An 18,301-nucleotide genomic window follows, 5' to 3' on the forward strand; every position below is an offset into this window, starting at 1 on the left:
TGAGCGATCAAGCCTTGTCTCTGGCCCGGGATTGAATTCTTCTCCTCCGGGGGCCAAGAATCCCGGTGTCGTGATTCAACAACAACCTTTCAGAACCATGGCCAACCTATAAACCACTAAAAGAAAAAAAGGTTTGGATACATGCCTGAGATTTTGCTTGTTTTTTATTACCCCCAAAAAAGGTGACTAATACAGTCTCATTGCTTAACAAACAACTCTGATTTTGGCTTGGCTAATTATTATCATGCTGCATAAACTATAGTTCAAACCATTATGTTATTTTATGATTTTACATATTTACCTGCCTTAAGAAAATAGCATGAAGAGAAAAGACCTGTTCTTGGATTGAAAGAAATTCATCCCAGCAGTGTCATCTGAGAGAAGTCTCCAGAGGCTTGCTAGCTGGTATTTGCCAGATGACACTTTCTTGGGTGTAACTCCCTGGAAGAGTAGAGGTGGAAAGGTTACAGTTAACTGTTGCTTTAATAAAAAAGGTTCCTCTGCACTGCTATCACACTTGTCTTTTTGCCAGTGTTGTTGATCCACTGTCAAGATTATCATTTACTTCATTTTACCTTATCTTAATCAAATGTCTGCAAATCAATTGGGATACTGGCTTGTGGTTTATCTTTGGATAACTTGTCATTCTTAACTAGACTTGATAGACTTCCATACAACTTTTTGTGAAGGAAGTGGTTTTTTGACAAACGATGTTGAAAACTTATTCTTCAGTTCAGTCGCTCAGTCCTGTCCAACTCTTTGCAACCCCATGGACTACAGCATGCCAGGCCTCCCTGTCCATCACCAACTCCCAGAGTTTACTCAAACTCATGTCCATTGAGTCTGTGATGCCATCCAACCATCTCATCCTCTGTCATCCCCTTCTCCTCCCGCCTTCAATCTTTCCCAGGGTCTTTTCAAATGAGTCAGTTCTTCGCATCAGGTGGCCAAAGTATTGGAGTTTCAGCTTTAGCATCAGTCCTTCCAATGAATATTCAGGACTGATCTCCTTTAGGATGGACTGGTTGGATCTTCTTGCCGTCCAAGGGACTCTCAAGAGTCTTCTCTAAGAAGACTTTTGAACCACAGTTCAAAAGCATCAATTCTTCGGCGCTCAGCTTTCTGTATAGTCCAACTCTCACATTCATACATGACTACTGGAAAAACCATAGCTTTGACTAGATGGACCTTTGTGGAGCTTTGACTGACCTTTGACAGACCTTGGACTAGACAGGGCTGGAGCAGCACCTGCACGGTGCTGAAGCGTCTTTGAAGAGATACCCCATGTCCAAGGGCAAAGGAGAAGCCCCAGCAAGATGGTAGGAGGGGTGAAATCACATTTAGAATCAAACCCTCTCCCCACCAGAGGTGCTCAGAGGGCTCAAACATACCTTGTGCCCACAAGGACCCAGAGACTCCACAGAGACTGAATTGTTCTTCAGCTGTCAGTAAATCTGACAACTTCATCTTCACATGGACTTTCTCTTTTCTCATTGATCTATTAGGAAAATAAATTATATTCTACCTCACTATTCTACTAACCATTATAACTATAGTTGACCCCTTACTACATTGCAATTATTAATTATATTTGGTAATCTCAAAGCACCCCCAACCACACACACACAAGCACACATGCACACATATATACTCTCTCTCTCTCTCTCTCTCTCTCTCTCACACACACACACACACACACACACACACAGCAGCAGCCGTTTAATAATAGATATTCCAGGCTTCATATAACTGCAAAATCATGCTACTCAATAATTTTTTAAATTAAAATCAGAAATAAGCTTTCACAAGCTCTGATTTTAATCAATGACTATTTAAAACTATGGGCCAAATACTAAAATATATGTAAAATATATGTATGACTTACCACTTTGGTGATGACCTGATATCACTTTGCTGACAAAGGCCCAAATATTCAAAGCTATCATTTTTCCAGTAGTCATGTACAGATGTGAGAGTTTGACCATAAGGAAGACTGAGGGCCAAAGAATTGATACTTTTGAATAGTGATGCTGGAAAAGACTCTTCAGAGGTCCCTTGGACTGCAAGATCAAATCAGTCAGTCCTAAAGGAAATCAATCCTGAATATTCACTGGAAAGACTGAGGCTGAAGCTTCAATACTTTGGCCACCTGATGCAAAGAGCGTGATGCTGGCTGGGAATGATTGAAGGCAAAAGGAGAAGGGATGGCAGAGAATAAGATGGTTAGATAGCATCACTAACTCAGTGGACATATATCTGAGCAAACCCTGGGAGATGGTGGAGGACAGAGGAGCCTGGAGTACTACAGTGTGGGGGGTTACAAAAAATTGGACACAACTTAGTGACTGAACAGCAACAAATGTATAACTCAAAAAAATTTAAATAGTTCTAATACTTTTCTTTGAGAGTGAGGGATAGTCCCATGGATATTAAAAAAATATTGGCTATGGTTTTCCGACCCCCTTTCTGTGCTAATGATCAGTTCTAGAATTAATTTAATTGGACAAGCGAATGAATGGAATCATGAGGAAGTAGAAAAAGTCACAAAGTCTAGTCTGATCTCTGCCCCTGGACTTCAGAATCTTTTTTCTCATCTCTAAAATGGGGATAATATGATGGGATTTGTTTTTTAAGAATCAAATGAAAATGTGTCAGTGAAAAGGATATGTAAATTTATGTAAATTATCAAGATGTTTGCAAATGTGAAATTTTTGATACTATGAAATGATTGATGATAGGTTGGCATTTTTCTCAATCCCATTCAACCTAGAGCATAGACAGAAGATAACAGTCAATCAGAAGAGTAATTTTCAAAATATATCCTCTTCGAGCAAAAAAGATAAGATATTGGGATAGGCCTTAAAGGTAAGTATAGGTAGCAAAGTAATTTCTTCTTTTTCTGAAGTCATCAATAACCTAATTATAATTTTGACTATAGGGAAGTATAATATTTGTCAAAGTCCCATTTTGTAAAGATGTGGTCAAGCAGTAGAGAAATTGACTGCCAGTAAGCTCCCTAATAATCATATAGTGAAAGTCACTCAGTTGTGTCCAACTCTTTGCGACCCCAAGGATTGTAGCCCACCAGGTTCCTCTGTCTGTGGAATTCTCCAGGCCAGCATACTGGAATGGGTAGCTGTTCCCTTCTCCAGGGGATCTTCCCAACCCAGGGATCGAACCCAGGTCTCCTGCATTGCTGGCAGATTCTTTACCTGCTGAGCCACCAGGGAAGCTGTGAAGTGAAAGTCACTCAGTTGTGTCTGACTCGTTGCAACCCCATGGACTATGCATTCCATGGAATTCTTCAGGCCAGGATACTGGAGTGGGTGGCCTTTGCCTTCTCCAGGGGATCTTTCCAACCCAAGGATCAAATCCAGGTCTCCCACATTGCAAGCGGATTCTTTACCAGCTGAGCCACAAGGGAAGCCCAAGTTGTATAGTATTATTACTCAAATGGGAAGAGAGAGAATCTTCATAGGAATCTTCATTGGAAAGAGACTTCATGGCAGATTGGTGTTGGGGGAGGGAAGGGATAAAGGAAAACTTGAACCCCATGGTCACCTTCTCTTTGAACTTTCCTGGACTCCATTTCTCCAAGAATCTAGTGAACACTTCATCTCTTTGTTTCTTGCAATCTGCTAGTCCTTTGGCAAACGCTCTATTAGAATGTCATGTAGTATACTGTATTTGTGTGCTAAATTGTCTGTCTCACCCATCAGACCATAAATGCCTTGAAGCTGAGAATCCTCTCTTAATTCTCTGGTAGTCCTGACTGATGCTTTGCAAAGTGCCTGGCATATAGTAGATATTCAATGAATGTTAGATGGAGGGATAAATAGGTAGAGAATAGATCAGAGTAAATTAACAGGATTTAGTAAAGTTTTAACAAAGCATCACACTTCTTAAATATTAAGGAACTTTTTTCATGACATAGTCCAATACATATTTTATATTAAAACTGAGTAGAAAATGAGTCCATTGATTTGCAGATATTTAGGGGTAAGACTCCTGGAAAATACGATTAATTTCTAATGTCTCAGTTCCTATGTTTCAGTTTAGTCACTCCGTCATGTCCCACTCTTTGTGACCCCATGGACTGCAGCATGCCAGTCTTCCCTGTCCATCACCAACTCCCACAGCTTGCTCAAACTCATGTCCATTGAGTCAGTGATGCCATCCAACCATCTCATCCAACTCATCATCTGAGTTCCTATGTTTATGTTAATGAATTTCTTAAAAATAGACTTAAAACAACTATGATATCCTATTCAAAAATTAACAATTATTTTTTTGAAAAAAGGAATATACTTCTAGGTTAGAATAAGATGGAGGAGGAGGTGTTATAAACTTAGAGAGGTATGCCCACCATATAAACTCAGAAGCTTAGGAATTTTTGTCATAAGGTACAGAATACTGTAATTATTTTGTAAAAGAAGAGTAAGCTTTAAGATTGGCTTGAACATATTCTAAATTATAGTAGGGCATTAAGTTTCATTTTTCTCAGATGTCTTAAAGACAATGTGAAACTCTCAAACCTTTTCTAGTATTTTTATATTTGAGCAAGCTTGCCTGTTAGCTATCTATAAATGGGTGTTATGTACATACTCAGTCACTTCAGTCATGTCCAATTGTTTGCAACACTATGGACTGTAGCCCTCCAGAATCCTCTGTCCATGGGATTCTCCAGGCAAGAATACTGGAGTGGGTTGCCATGCCCTCCTCCAGAGGATCTTCCTGACTCAGGGATTGAACCCCTGTCTCCTATGTCTCCTTCATTTGCAGATGGATTCTTTACCCACTGAGCCACCTGGGAAGTCCATAAATGGTCATCTCATTCTTAATCTTAAGCATGATGAAAGAGTAGGTGTAATCCTTGGATGTGCTTGCAAGAAATATTTGGAGGAATATCATATCTGCCAGGCTGGAGAGATTTGACTTTCTATGGAAATATTTGGTAAGGTAAATCTTGCTTTGTCTTACATTGTCTGCTATGTGATTTAAATTCTTTGCCTACTAATCACAGATCTCCAGATCTGGGAAATGGAGTTCCCTAGAACAGGCTATATATTTTTTATTGCCATCTCGAATCAAACTGATGTCATTTATCATGAGAGGACTAATAAAAGTCACATTCTGTATTGAAACATCCCTGTATTTTATGGACCCATCTGATAGACCCTTAATAAAGTTTTAAAACAATCCATAATAGATTTTGCAAAAAGCTCAAATCTGCCAGCACTCTCATTAACAGCCCAATTTGAAGCTCGACTTTAGGCATGATTATCAGCCAAATGATGTTAGTGGGGTTGTTTAATATTAAAAGACTAGCTGAAGGGACAGGAGGCTCAATTATTTAAAAAAAAATCCAGTTAAATTGCTATTTAGAGTAATTTAACAAACAAAATTAAATTTTGTTCTTATTTTCAAAGTACAGATGTGTATTAATCTCCTCAAATATGTAGTTCATTGAAAATGCCAACTAAGTGATTCTGCATGAAAAGAAATAGTTGATTAAAAGAAAAAGATCCCATAGCTTGTTAAAGCATAAATGTATTACAAATGACACCATGCTCACTCAATGTTTACCCAGTTAACTATATGTTACAAAATAAAAAGACCAGAGTTTTTGCCCCACCTAATATCCACAGAAAGGACCAACAATGAGCAAATTCAATAGACATGCAATTGTCTTTTTATTGACTACTCTATATGTTACAAAATAAAAAGACCAGAGTTTTTGCCCCACCTAATATCCACAGAAAGGACCAACAATGAGCAAATTCAAAGACATGCAATTGTCTTTTTATTGACTACTCTATCTAGGGAGGCTATCCTTTGGGTCTCAGACCTGTTTACCAAATATTCACTTACCAAGACTTTCCTATCTTAGTAAAAGATATTAGCAGATTAAAAAATGAGATAATCATCAAAAAACATAACAGTTATCTTTGTTGCACTGAAATGTATTCTGCCTTATATTAATCCTTGTGAGTATGTGTGGAAGTGTGTGTGTGTGTGTATAGGTATTGGAAACGTGAATTAATTTGCAGCAAATTATTAGGAATATGGTTTCATGATCTGAGAGGGGAGGTGAGGACAGTAGAAAAGGAAGAAGTTTTATTTTCAACTGTTTCTCCTCTATACTATTTATTATTTTTTACCTTGAGCTTTAATATTTTTAATGAAAATAAAGCCTTTTCAAAATGGCACTATTAAGTTTCCTTAAATTTCACTGTTTTACATCCAGTAAAAATATTCAAGGAAAAATTGATAAAATATACACTATTACATTCAAAACACAGAAGCATATTTTTATTATTATTATTAACTACAATGAAAGGAAATCCAGACCATAATTACTAGATGACTAGGACTCACAGAGGATTTAACAAAAAAAATACAGAAAGAGACTTAATACACCTACAACCGGTTATCCTTCTCTGCTATACATATTAGTGGAATTTTAGCCAATATTCATTCTTTATTGTACAACTTAGACATTAGACACCATTTTTGTATACTTTTGGCATTAAGCTCAGCAACATATTCAGCTATTAGTATGTCAGTTGAGCCACTGAAGTAATTTTGGATCAGGTATTAAGATTTGGAATTACAAAATCAGAATGAATATTAATAATTTACTCTTGTTCACAATTCTTAGTTTTAAAATCACAGATGTCTAACTCTTGAATCTATTTATTTCAGAGTTCTGATCACTTATCCAAAATAATTTTAAATTCCCAAAGAATTATTAGACCAGATGTAGGGCAAAGTTACAAACATATCATATTTGAAATCATTTCTCCTCCGGCTTTCATTGGCTGTCCTCATTGTTTCATCCCTAATGACTACCTTATCCTGGATGAGACAAGAGGATGAAATGAGATAAATTAACATCCTGGGCTCTTGGGTACAGTTCTGTCAATGACAGTTTTACCTGCCCTGCAGAGACAATCTAGTTTCCTTGGAAGTATTACTTCTTTTACTTTAGAAAGTGCTACCCTGCCTTACTATGAAAGGTAATAATTACCTAACTTGTTTTTCACTTTGATGTATCTGTTTGCTTTTTTTGGATATTGCTTCTGGGCTATTACTGTAACTTAAAATTTCAAACGCTAGCTTATACAATATCTCTATATGCCAAGCAGCACCTAGACTTTTCAAATTAGACTGTATATGACTCACTCCCACTTATGCTCATGGCTTTCTCTGTGACCAAATCTGCAATATCCCTTTTTAAAATTTTGTTGCTCAGTTAGTGCTAATTTTAATTTGCTATTTTCAATATTAAGGGAGTTAGAAACACTCTCTTTCAGGTTAATGACACCCTTTCAGGATGATTTGGGGATTTATTTTTATATCAAGATCATTACTCTTTTTTTAAAGCTAGAGGAAAATAATTTAGGATCATTTTGGAATATCCATCAGATGATTTGTAATTTGGAACTACTTCAGGCATTCTTTTTTTTTTTTTTTAACACAAATGAAGACATTACCCAAATTTTCTATGAGTATGTTGATTTAATGAGCTTATTCACTTTAATGAAAGCAATTTATTAAGGGCATTTGTTGTTCAGTTGCTAAGTTGTAACCAGCTCTTTGTGACCTCATCACAGCAGCAAACCTGTCCTTCACTATCTCCCAGAGTTTACTCAAACTCATGTCTGCCCAGTTGGTGATGTCATCATCCTCTGTCACCCCCTTCTCCTCCTGCCCTCAATCTTTCCCAGCATCAGGGTCTTTTCCAATGAATTGACTCTTCGCATCAGGTGGCCAAAGTATTGGAGCTTCAGTTTCAGCATTAAGGGCATTACTAATATTTATTTATTTATAACATTTATTGTTTAAATAAATTTTGTATGTAAAATATATTTTTAGTTAATGTGTACCAAATCTTGGTTCAGGAAATATAATCCATATTTTCCTCCTCTCTGGCAGACAGGCAATATGAAATATTATTATAATAAATTAATTTGGGGCATTTAATGGCATTAAAGGCCTCTCTTTTTACTCTCTTTTAATGAGGGAATGGCAACCCATTCCAATATTCTTGCCTGGAGAATTCCAGGAACAGAAGAGCCTGACGGGTTACAGTCTGTGGGTTGAAAAGAGTCGGACATGACTGCGTGACTAACACACACACAGTGAGATGGTGGGTTAAGATTCCACAGGGAACCACTGGGAGTTTCTTGAGAATCAAAATCTCTTCTCATCCTGGCTGAGTTTTGGTGCACTGCTTGGAAATTGCGTACTCCACTTAAATATCAATAGAGAGAATCCTATGGCTAATGACTGGAGGGGACTTCAAGGATAGTTGCAATGATTCCAGGAGTGGCTCTGTAGGTAGCTGCCATAGACAGTGGGCCAGGTGAGTGTTGCGGTTACAGTAAGATAATCATTACATTTATTGCCAAAACCAGGAAAACTTGTAGAATAAAGGGAGGAATACCTAAATAATTAAAATTTTATAAGTATTGAAACGTAAAAAAATCATTGCATGCCATAAGGTAGATATATGTGATTTATAGCATATAATAAATTAAACCCAAGAGTAGCGAGGTCATTCATACTATTCTGTCTAAGCTCTGTGGCAGGACTTTTCAGCCTCCCAGGAACAAGCCTATGATTTCCCAGGTTTTCCACTGACCCTCTCAACTGAGGGCCTGCTGGAGCAAAAAGACTATTGGAGTCAATCTTCTATAGATTTTAGAGAACAGTGTGACGTAGTTGATATGTGGGTTACACCTCTAAATCTTGGAATTTGTTGGAAGTATTAAATTGAATGGGATAATATTTGGAAAATGCCTATTGTCCTTCCAATCTTAGTGCCCCCAAAATGTCAGCATCTTTTTCCTTCTTTTTTAACCATTCACCAACCATTCACAACATTTACACAAATTCACTTCACCTTATCTTTATTATAGCTAGTGGTTCACATGTTTGTCTTTCTAGACTCAAAGGTCCTTGAATACAGGTCTTTTCTCACACATCCTTTTATCTACCCAGGGCCCAGCACATTGTTGGATCACAGAAAATGAATGTTGGCTAATTGATGTTTCTGATGCTCCCAAAGAGCCTACTTTTCTAGCCATCCCACTTTGAAAAGGAGAAATAATATATAGTAGAGGATGGCAATTCACTGGGTTTTTGAGCTTGAGGGCACTAAGTGTTAAAGGCAGATGACTTTCTTTGTTCAGATGGACACTGGCAGCTTCTCATCTATAATTTGGTTTCCTGAGTACATCTACTCTCCAGGCACCCAATTCACTGTGAAGAACAGTCCTGGTTTTTCAGCTGCTAATATAGCCATAAATGGGAATTTATTTGAACCTCTATGTCCTTGCTCTCCCAGCCCCTCCATGTGAACCAACGCATTCAGACTCTGAGTGGGCCATGCTCAGGTCAGAACATGAAGCAGAAAGATCAGGGCCAGGCTCTCTGAGCCCAGTCTACTCACCCTAATCTCCAGGATATTCTTACTAGGCACATGTACACCCTTTCCCAAGTGGAAATAACAGTGCCACTGTGTGCTTTTACTCTTCAAAAGGATAATTAGTCTATGCCAAATTTCATTTTTGTTTTCAGGTTTTCAGATTTTTTTTGGCCTAAATATTTATAATAGTGTAGATAAACACATTGTTGAGTAACACTTTGTAATTCATATAATCTGCTATCTAGGTAGAAGGCATTATTATTGCTATTACCAGTTGGGAGGAAAATGGGGCTTGGAAAGATTAAAAGATTTGCTTGTGATCAGTAAATGATAGAGTCAGTCTTTTTTGTTTTTCTAAGTCTGACTCTCTTTCCACAGGGCCACCTGCATCTCTGTACTTACTGTGCAAAGATATTTATAATCCCTCTAGTGAAAAATCTAAATTGAAAATGTGAAAGCTAACATCCAACAAATGCTTCCTTTAATAAATACAATAAAAATAAGAATTTAGTGAGAAGATATTCCATTGCTTTACTTGATGGAATTATAATCTATTTTTTATGAGTATGACCTAGATCCCAGGTTTATGAACATTTTTAAATGCAGGTTCCAAACTAAGTTTAAGTCTATTTAAAATTTTCTAGGCTGCTTTGATTTGTTTCTGGGTCATGACTGCTGTTTACAGACATTCTGAATCTGGGGTCATTGAAAGATTTTATTAATGAATCCTTCTCAAGCTGTTCATCAGTGAAAATAGCACAAATGCATATGGATGTTTGTCTCTGGGTTACAAAGCATGTCATAATTCCTAGCGTCCCAAAAGACCTGAGAAGTGTGGTGCCACCCATACCATCTCTTAGGGAGCCTGATTTAATGTTGTATATTTCTTTCTCTAGACATGCGGGTGAAAGCTTGCCAGTGAGAGCAGGTAAGGGAACCACTGACCAAAAATAGCAGATTAGAAAAACTTTACTGTTAGTTAAAGACAGACAGGAATAAGAATAGATTTTGATTATTGACGTTTTTCACCTTACCTGCTCCTTTAACTCCGTATAGAGAGGCATCTTGACTTATGCTCTGAAGAGGAATAGTACCTTTTTTTCTTTATTTCTTCAAGTTCCCTCTCATTTCTTTCATTCCTAATATTTACTTTTCCTTTGTGAAATATTCTTAAATCTGTGGATAAGGATATACTTTGTTATATCTAGCTTTCCCTATTATACAAAGGATATATGTTTCTCACAGAATACTTAGAAAATAGACATTTACAGAAAAGATTTTATGGTGAATTTTCATATTAAACATCATCTTCTCCAGAGATTTAGTATTGGTAAGTAGACTATATTTTTTTAAATTAAGTAAGAATAGACAAACTTAAAGAAAAGAAGACAAACTTTTCCATATTAAAGACAAAAGACACCAGTTCACACATGTGTAAATGGGTGTGGATGGAGTTGGCTAACTTCAGACTTTGGAAGTTCCAAGTCTGGAAACAGGCAAGATAAGAGGAACTGGACTTAGAGACTGAAAAAACCAAATAGTGATTTTATTAGTTTGTTAGGGATACCTTAACAAAATACCACCAGCTGAGTGGTTTAAACAACAAATGTATTGTGTTAAGTTCTGATGGTAGCACTCTGAGATTTAAAATCTCAGCAGGGCCATGCTACAGGCATTAGAGGAGGCCTCTCTCCTAACTGTCGTACTTTGTTGGCAATATACAGTGTGTGTCAGCTTGTAGAAAAGGAGCGTCACGCTCATCTCTGCCTTCATCATCACATGACACACTGTATTCTTTTCACGTGGCATTTCTTTTGGAAAGTTTGCAAGTATTAGGTTAGAGGCCAGTCCTTCTCCAGTATGATCTCATCTTAACTAATCACATCTGCAGCAACCCTATTGCCAAGTAAGATCACATTCTGGGGTGCTGGGGTGTTAGAGAGAAATACAACTCAACCTACAACAATAGGATACCAAGGTCACTCTCCTGGCACGAAACCAGGAGCCAGGAAAGGATCTCCCTACCTTTGAAAGGAGGCTGACTCTAGCTCCCTGTTCTACTTTGCATACCTCAGATGTGGAGTAGTCAAAACTAGACCATCTGCTTGTTGAGAGACTGTTTCTATGGTAGCCCCATTCCAGAAATGTTGTTGTGTAGTTGCTAAGTCATGCCTGACTCTCTGAGATCCCATAGATTTTACTCCACCAGGCTCCTCTGTCCATAGAGTTTCCCAGCAAGGATACTGGAATGGGTTACTGTTTCCTTCTCTAGGGGATCTTCTTGGCCCGGGGACTGAACCCAAATCTCCTGTATCTCCTGCACTGGCAGGCCAGTTCTTTCAAACTGAGCCCCAGGGATGCATATGTGCTAATGTAACACCTGTTCTCCAGAGTCTAGGTGCAGGTAACCCCAAATCCAATAGAAGAATCTCCACAATTTTTATGAACACTAGTTTATGACCCCTTTTTCAGATTCACATCTGCCATTTTCCCTTTCCTTCCAGCAAAGGAAGTAAAACGCTTTCACACAAATTAAAATTGTCAACCAAAATTCTAAATTCCATAGGGAAAAAAAAACAATGTTAAGGAAAAGAGCTAAGAAAGCTCAACAGTTAGTTACTGAATTTAGTTTCATTGGGCTTCCCTAATAGCTCAGTTGGTAAAGAATCTGCCTGCAATGCAGGAAACCTGGGTTCAATTCCTGGGTCAGGAGGATCCCCTTTAGTTTCATCAACAAAAAATAACAGACCAGTCATAAATGGGTTTTAAATAAGTATGTTCAAGATCATCAAAAAGAAAAAAAGGGAATACTTAAAAGGAACAGAGCAACAAAAAATGGCAGATGTGAATCTGAAAAAAAGGGTCATAAACTAAAACTCATAAAAACTGTGAATGTGCATGGGTGTGTGGTACTTGTGTGTCTTAATTGAATTAGTTCTGAAAATTTCACTTAGCATATAGTCAAATAATATGAAAAGATAAAAACATGAAAAAAGAGTTAAGATGTATAGATTTATATTGAGGAGTTATAATATCTGTATATTAGGGGTCTCATAAATAAGAAGTGAAGTGAATTGAAGTCACTCAGTCGTGTCCGACTCTTTGCAATCCCATGGACTATAGCCTACCAAGTACCTCTGTCCATGGGATTTTCCAGGCAAGAATACTGGAGTGGGTTGCCGTTTCCTTCTCCAGGAGATCTTCCTAACCCAGGGATTGAACCCGGGTCTCCCACATTGTAGGCAGACACTTTACCCTCTGAGCCACCAGGGAAGTTCCATAAATAAGAAATAAGCGGAAAATGGCAGAGAAGTAATTTTTAAGGAGATAATGGTTGAAAGGTGTTTTTTCCAGAACTCGACATATACACATATATAGTTATCTCCAGATTGGAGATGAACAACAAGTATTGTGGAAGTAATTTAAACTCATACCTCTCTATGTTTTGGTGAAACTTCAAAACATCATGAATAAAGAGAAAAATCTAAAAAACAGCAAGATAGAAAAGACAAATGGCCTAAAATGACAGATGATTTGTCACAGAAGAATCTAGAAAAAAAGATGGAGCAAGATCTTTAAAATAGTGGAGAATATATAGTCAATCTTCATTATTTGTGAGTTCACCAACTAACTAAAATTTATTTGTAACCCCCAAATCAATACTCCCAGTGCTTTCCCAGTCATTCAAGGACATGCACAGAGCAGCTAAAAATTTGAGTCACCCAATGCATATGTTCCCACCTGAAGTCAAACAAAATAACACTCTGCCTTCTTGCTTTAGCTTTCAAACTGTAAACTTGTAAAATGTAGTGTTTTTTTTTTTTTTGTAATCTGTTTAACAGCACATTTTTTTTTCATGTATACGTGATTTTAGCTGATGGTTTTGGTGTTCAAAATAGTCCAAAAATACATATTGAATATGATGTCTTAAAACAGAAACACATATAAAAAACAGTTTTATGTATTGATTGGTTGGTGAAAATGTTGTGATCAGAGGCTTGCAGAAAGCTAACCTAATATTTCCCTTCGGAAATATAATTAAATCTCCCCCCGGAATTAAAATCCAAAGAATCAAGTATATTCTTCATACACTGGAGCAGGGCATCACATTCTTAGCAAGAAACTAAAAAGTAGTCACTTTGCACATGGCCATTCTATAAGTTTGATTGTATCACCTAATGGTTAAATAATTTGGGATTTAGATTTATTTCCCACATTGTCATATATGTAGAGAAGAGCCCACCTATAAGAACATCACCTTTTTACATTAACCTAGGGTAGACATCATCTTTTTTGGGTTTAATTGTTGTTAAGAGATTTTAATATACTTTAAATTTAAAACAAATTACCTTAATAAAAAGTACTTCATGTATTCTTTGGAGCTATATATACCTCCATTGGCATTTTTCAACTTCCAATGGTATTAAGATTTCTGCAAAACCTGGAGAGCCCTTGGTTAGTTGTTAACAAGAGGCAACTATTTTCCATGGGAGATCAATCATTATTTTCTGTATTTCTTATTTAATAACCTTATTTTCAATGTGTCATGTCCTGCCGAGGGGACACTCAGAGGGCCTGTCATGTAATAGAACTGGACACAGCTTGAGTTTTGAAGCTACAGACCTTCACTGAAAAGAGGAGTCCAACATTTTTGTGTTAAGTGGGAATAGAACAGACTTCAGAAAATTTTCTAAGTTCCCTTTGTTACTTTAAGCTTTTTTTGGTTTTTGTTGCTTCTGGTTTTCTGCACGATAATACTTTCACCTTTAGCAACACCTGCTAGAGCCTCAGTGATCTCTACCTTATCAAAGGCAGAATAAGGGAAGGCTCTGATTCCTCTGATTTAATTCCTAGTATTACTGGAAGTAAACTCTCCCAGAGAATTTTATTTAATTTTTATCAGTTTGTCTTTGGCTAAAGGGATTTCAGACATTCGGAAGTAGGGGAGAGAGAATTTGGATAAATCCTCCTGAAACCCCTTAATAATAATGAAAATAATAATAGAAGCTAACATTTGTTGACTTGTCACTAGGTACCAGGCACCATGCTATTGACTACTTTTATCCTCAAGACATACCCCATACCCATGGGTTAGGCACTATTACAAAGATCCATTTTTACAGACAAAAAAAGCTTGTGTGCATGCTATGTCGCTTCTGACTCTATGCGACCCCATGGACTGTAGCCCACCAGGCTCCTCTGTCCATGTGATTCTTCAGGCAAGAATACTGGAGTGGGTTGCCATTGCCTTCTCCACGGGATCTTTCCAACCCAGGGATCAAACCCCAGTCTCCCGCATGGCAGGGAGATTTCTTTACTGTCTGAGCTACCAGGGAAGCCTCATAAAAGCTTAGTGGACTCGAATTACCAACAGCCTCAGCATCACTAGGAATGTTGTTAGAAATGCATATTCTCAGGCTCCACCCAGACCTAAAAAAACATAAACTGGGGAGTTAAAACAGCAACTATTTTAGCAATTCCTCCAGGTACATCAGATATTCTAAAGTTGGAGAAACACTGCCCTAAATGGTGCCTTTCCAGTGAAACTCATCAGGGTGTTTTTCACCTGTGCTGATGTAGCAGAGGCTGTGCTGTGTTTGTATCTGTGTTCTAGTACCTAAAAATGTGCCTGAGTCATGAGAGGTGTTCAATCAATACACCCTTTATAGCTGCAGATCAATCAGTAATGATCTATCCTAGGTAGTTCTAAGGGGGGACGAAATGATTCACTAATTCACAAGCCCACTTTGCCCAGGTGTATTTTCTCTTCTCACAGGTAGAAAAATCTGTAATTCCTTTCAAGCAAACATCAGGACTACTGAAACGCCAGGGTCAGTGTGCAGTGATGGAGTTTTCACTTGTGAATTGGAGCATTCTCCTTAAGACCTCAAGGCCTGAGCAGTGCAGTGCATGTAATTCATTGTGTTTGTGTTTGGACAGAGTAGGGATCAGAAGGGTAGAGGAGAGGCTTCTCCTGTACTCTAGCTATCCAGGGAGTCACAAATAAGAGCAGCCAGGGAGATAAGTTGTGAACACACAAAGCAAATAATCATTAAACTTGAAATACTAATTTAAAGCAATAAGAGAAGCCATATTATAAAGCAGGTCATAATTAATACAGTAATTTATGCAGATAGTCATTGCAAATGTATACTCTGATATTCTGTCTCAGTTCAGTTCAATTCAGTTGCTCAGTCTTTTTCAACTCTGCACCCCCATGAATCACAGCACGCCAGGCCTCCCTGTCCATCACCAACTCCCAGAGTTTACCCAAACACATGTCCATCAAGTCGATGATACCATCCAGCCATCTCATCCTCTGTCATCCCCTTCTCCTCCTGCCCCCAATCCCTTCCAGCATCAGGGTCTTTTCCAATGAATCAACTCTTCACATGAGGTGGCCAAAATACTGGAGTTTCAGCCTCAGCATCAGTCCCTCCAATGAACACCCAGGACTGATCTCCTTTAGGATGGACTGGTTGGATCTCCTTGCAGTCCAAGGGAGTCTCAAGAGTCTTCTCCAACAACACAGTTCAAAAGCATCAATTCTTCGGCGCTCAGCTTTTTTCACAGTCCAACTCTCACATCCATACATGACCACTGGAAAAACCATAGCCTTGACTAGATGGACATTTGTTGGCAAAGTAATATCTCTGCTTTTGAATATGCTATCTAGGTTGGTCATAACTTTCCTTTCAAGGAGTAAGCGTCTTTTAACTTCATGGCTGCAATAACCATCTGCAGTGTTTTGGAGCCCCCAAAATAAGGTCTGACACTGTTTCCCCATCTATGTGCCATGAGTGATGGAACCAGATGCCATGATTTTAGTTTTCTGAATGTTGAGCTTTAAGGCAACTTTTTCACTTTCCTCTTTCACTTTCGTCAAGAGTATTTTTAGTTTCTCTTCACTTTCTGCTATAAGAGTGGTGTCATCTGCATATCTGAGGTTATTGATGTCTCTCCTGGCAATCTTGATTCCAGCTTGTGCTTCTCCCAGCTGAGCGTTTCTCATGATGTACTCTGCATAAAAGTTAAATAAGCAGGGTGACAATATACAGCCTTGATATACTCCTTTTCCTATTTGGAACCAGTCATTTGTTCCATGTCCAGTTCTAACTGTTGCTTCCTGACCTGCATACAGATTTCTCAAGAGGCAGGTCAAGTGCTCTGGTATTCCCATCTCTTTCAGAATTTTCCACAGTTTATTGTGATCCACACAGTCAAAGGCTTTGGCATAGTCAATAAAGCAGAAATAGATGTTTTTCTGGAACTCTCTTGCTTTTTCCATGATCCAGCGGATGTTGGCAATTTGATCTCTGGCTCCTCTGCCTTTTCTAAAACCAGCTTGAACATCTGGAAGTTCACAGTTCACGTACTGCTGAAGCCTGGCTTGGAGAATTTTGAGCATTACTTTACTAGCATGTGAGATGAGTGCAATTGTGCGGTAGTTTGAGCATTCTTTGGCATTGCCTTTCTTTGGGATTGGAATGCAAACTGACCTTTTCCAGTCCTGTGGCCACTGCTGAGTTTTCCAAATTTGCTGGCATATTGAGTGCAGCACTTTCAGATCATCATCTTTCAGGATTTGAAACAGCTCCACTGGAATCCATCACCTCCCCTAGCTTTGTTCGTAGTGATGCTTTATAAAGCCCACTTGACTTCACATTCCAGGATGTCTGGCTCTAGGTGAATGATCGCACCATTGTAATTATCATTTTGTCGTGAAGCTCTTTTTTGTACAGTTCTTCTGTGTATTCTTGCCACCTCTTCTTAATATCTTCTTCTTCTGTTAGGTCCATACCATTTCTGTCCTTTATTGAGCCCATCTTTGCATGAAATGTTCCCTTGGTATCTCTAATTTTCTTGAAGAGAGATCTCTAGTTTTTCCATTCTGTTGTTTTCCTCTGTTTCTTTGCATTGATCGCTGAGGAAGGCTTTCTTATCTCTCCTTGATATTCTTTGGAACTCTGCATTCAGATGCTTATATCTTTCCTTTTCTCCTTTGCTTTTCACTTCTCTTCTTTTCACAGCTATTTCTCAGGCTTCCTAAGACAGCCATTTTGTTTTTATTTTTATTTATTTATTTTTTTAATTTTATTTTTACTTTATTTTACAATACTGTATTGGTTTTGCCATACATTGACATGAATCCACCATGGGTGTATACAAGCTCCCAATCCTGAATCCCCCTCCCACCTCCCACCCCATATCATCTCTCTGGATCATCCCCATGCAACAGCCCCAAGCATCCTGTATCCTGTATTGAACATAGACTGGCACTTCGTTTCTTGTATGATAGTATACATGTTTCAAAGCCACTCTCCCAAATCATCCCACCCTCTCCCTCTCCCTCAGAGTCCAAAAGTCTGTTCTATACATTTGTGTAAGACAGCCATTTTGCTTTTTTGCACTTCTTTTCCATGGGGATGATCTTGATCCCTGTCTCTTGTACAATATCAGGAACCTCGGTTCATAGTTTATCAGGCACTCTGTCTATCAGATCTAGTCCCTTAAATCTATTTCTCACTTCCACTGTTTAATCATAAGGGATTTGATTTAGGTCATACCTGAATGGTCTAGTGGTTTTCCCCACTTTTTTTCAGTTTAAGTCTGCATTTGGCAATAAGGAGTTCGTGATCTGAGGCACAGTTAGCTCCCAGTCTTGTTTTTGCTGACTGTATAGAGCTTCTCCATCTTTGGCTGCAAAGAATATAATCAGTCTGATTTCAGTGTTGACCATCTGGTGATGTCCATGTGTAGAGTCTTCTCTTGTGTTGTTGGAAGAGAGTTTTGCTATGATCAATGCGTTCTCTTGGCAAAACTCTATTAGCCTTTGCCCTGCTTCATTCTGTACTCTGAGGCCAAATT

The 18,301-nt window shown here is 38.2% G+C and overlaps 1 protein-coding gene across 1 annotated transcript in view; it reads left to right on the forward strand.

Annotated features, from left to right (window-relative positions):
- LOC120881676 (EGF-like and EMI domain-containing protein 1) overlaps positions 1-18,301 on the forward strand; it is a 142,324-nt gene that overhangs the window by 25,389 nt on the left and 98,634 nt on the right. The gene's annotated exons all lie outside the window — the stretch shown is intronic.

Source organism: Oryx dammah, unplaced genomic scaffold (assembly GCF_014754425.2).
Source record: "Oryx dammah isolate SB20612 unplaced genomic scaffold, SCBI_Odam_1.1 HiC_scaffold_2, whole genome shotgun sequence".
Classification (NCBI taxonomy): domain Eukaryota; kingdom Metazoa; phylum Chordata; class Mammalia; order Artiodactyla; family Bovidae; genus Oryx; species Oryx dammah.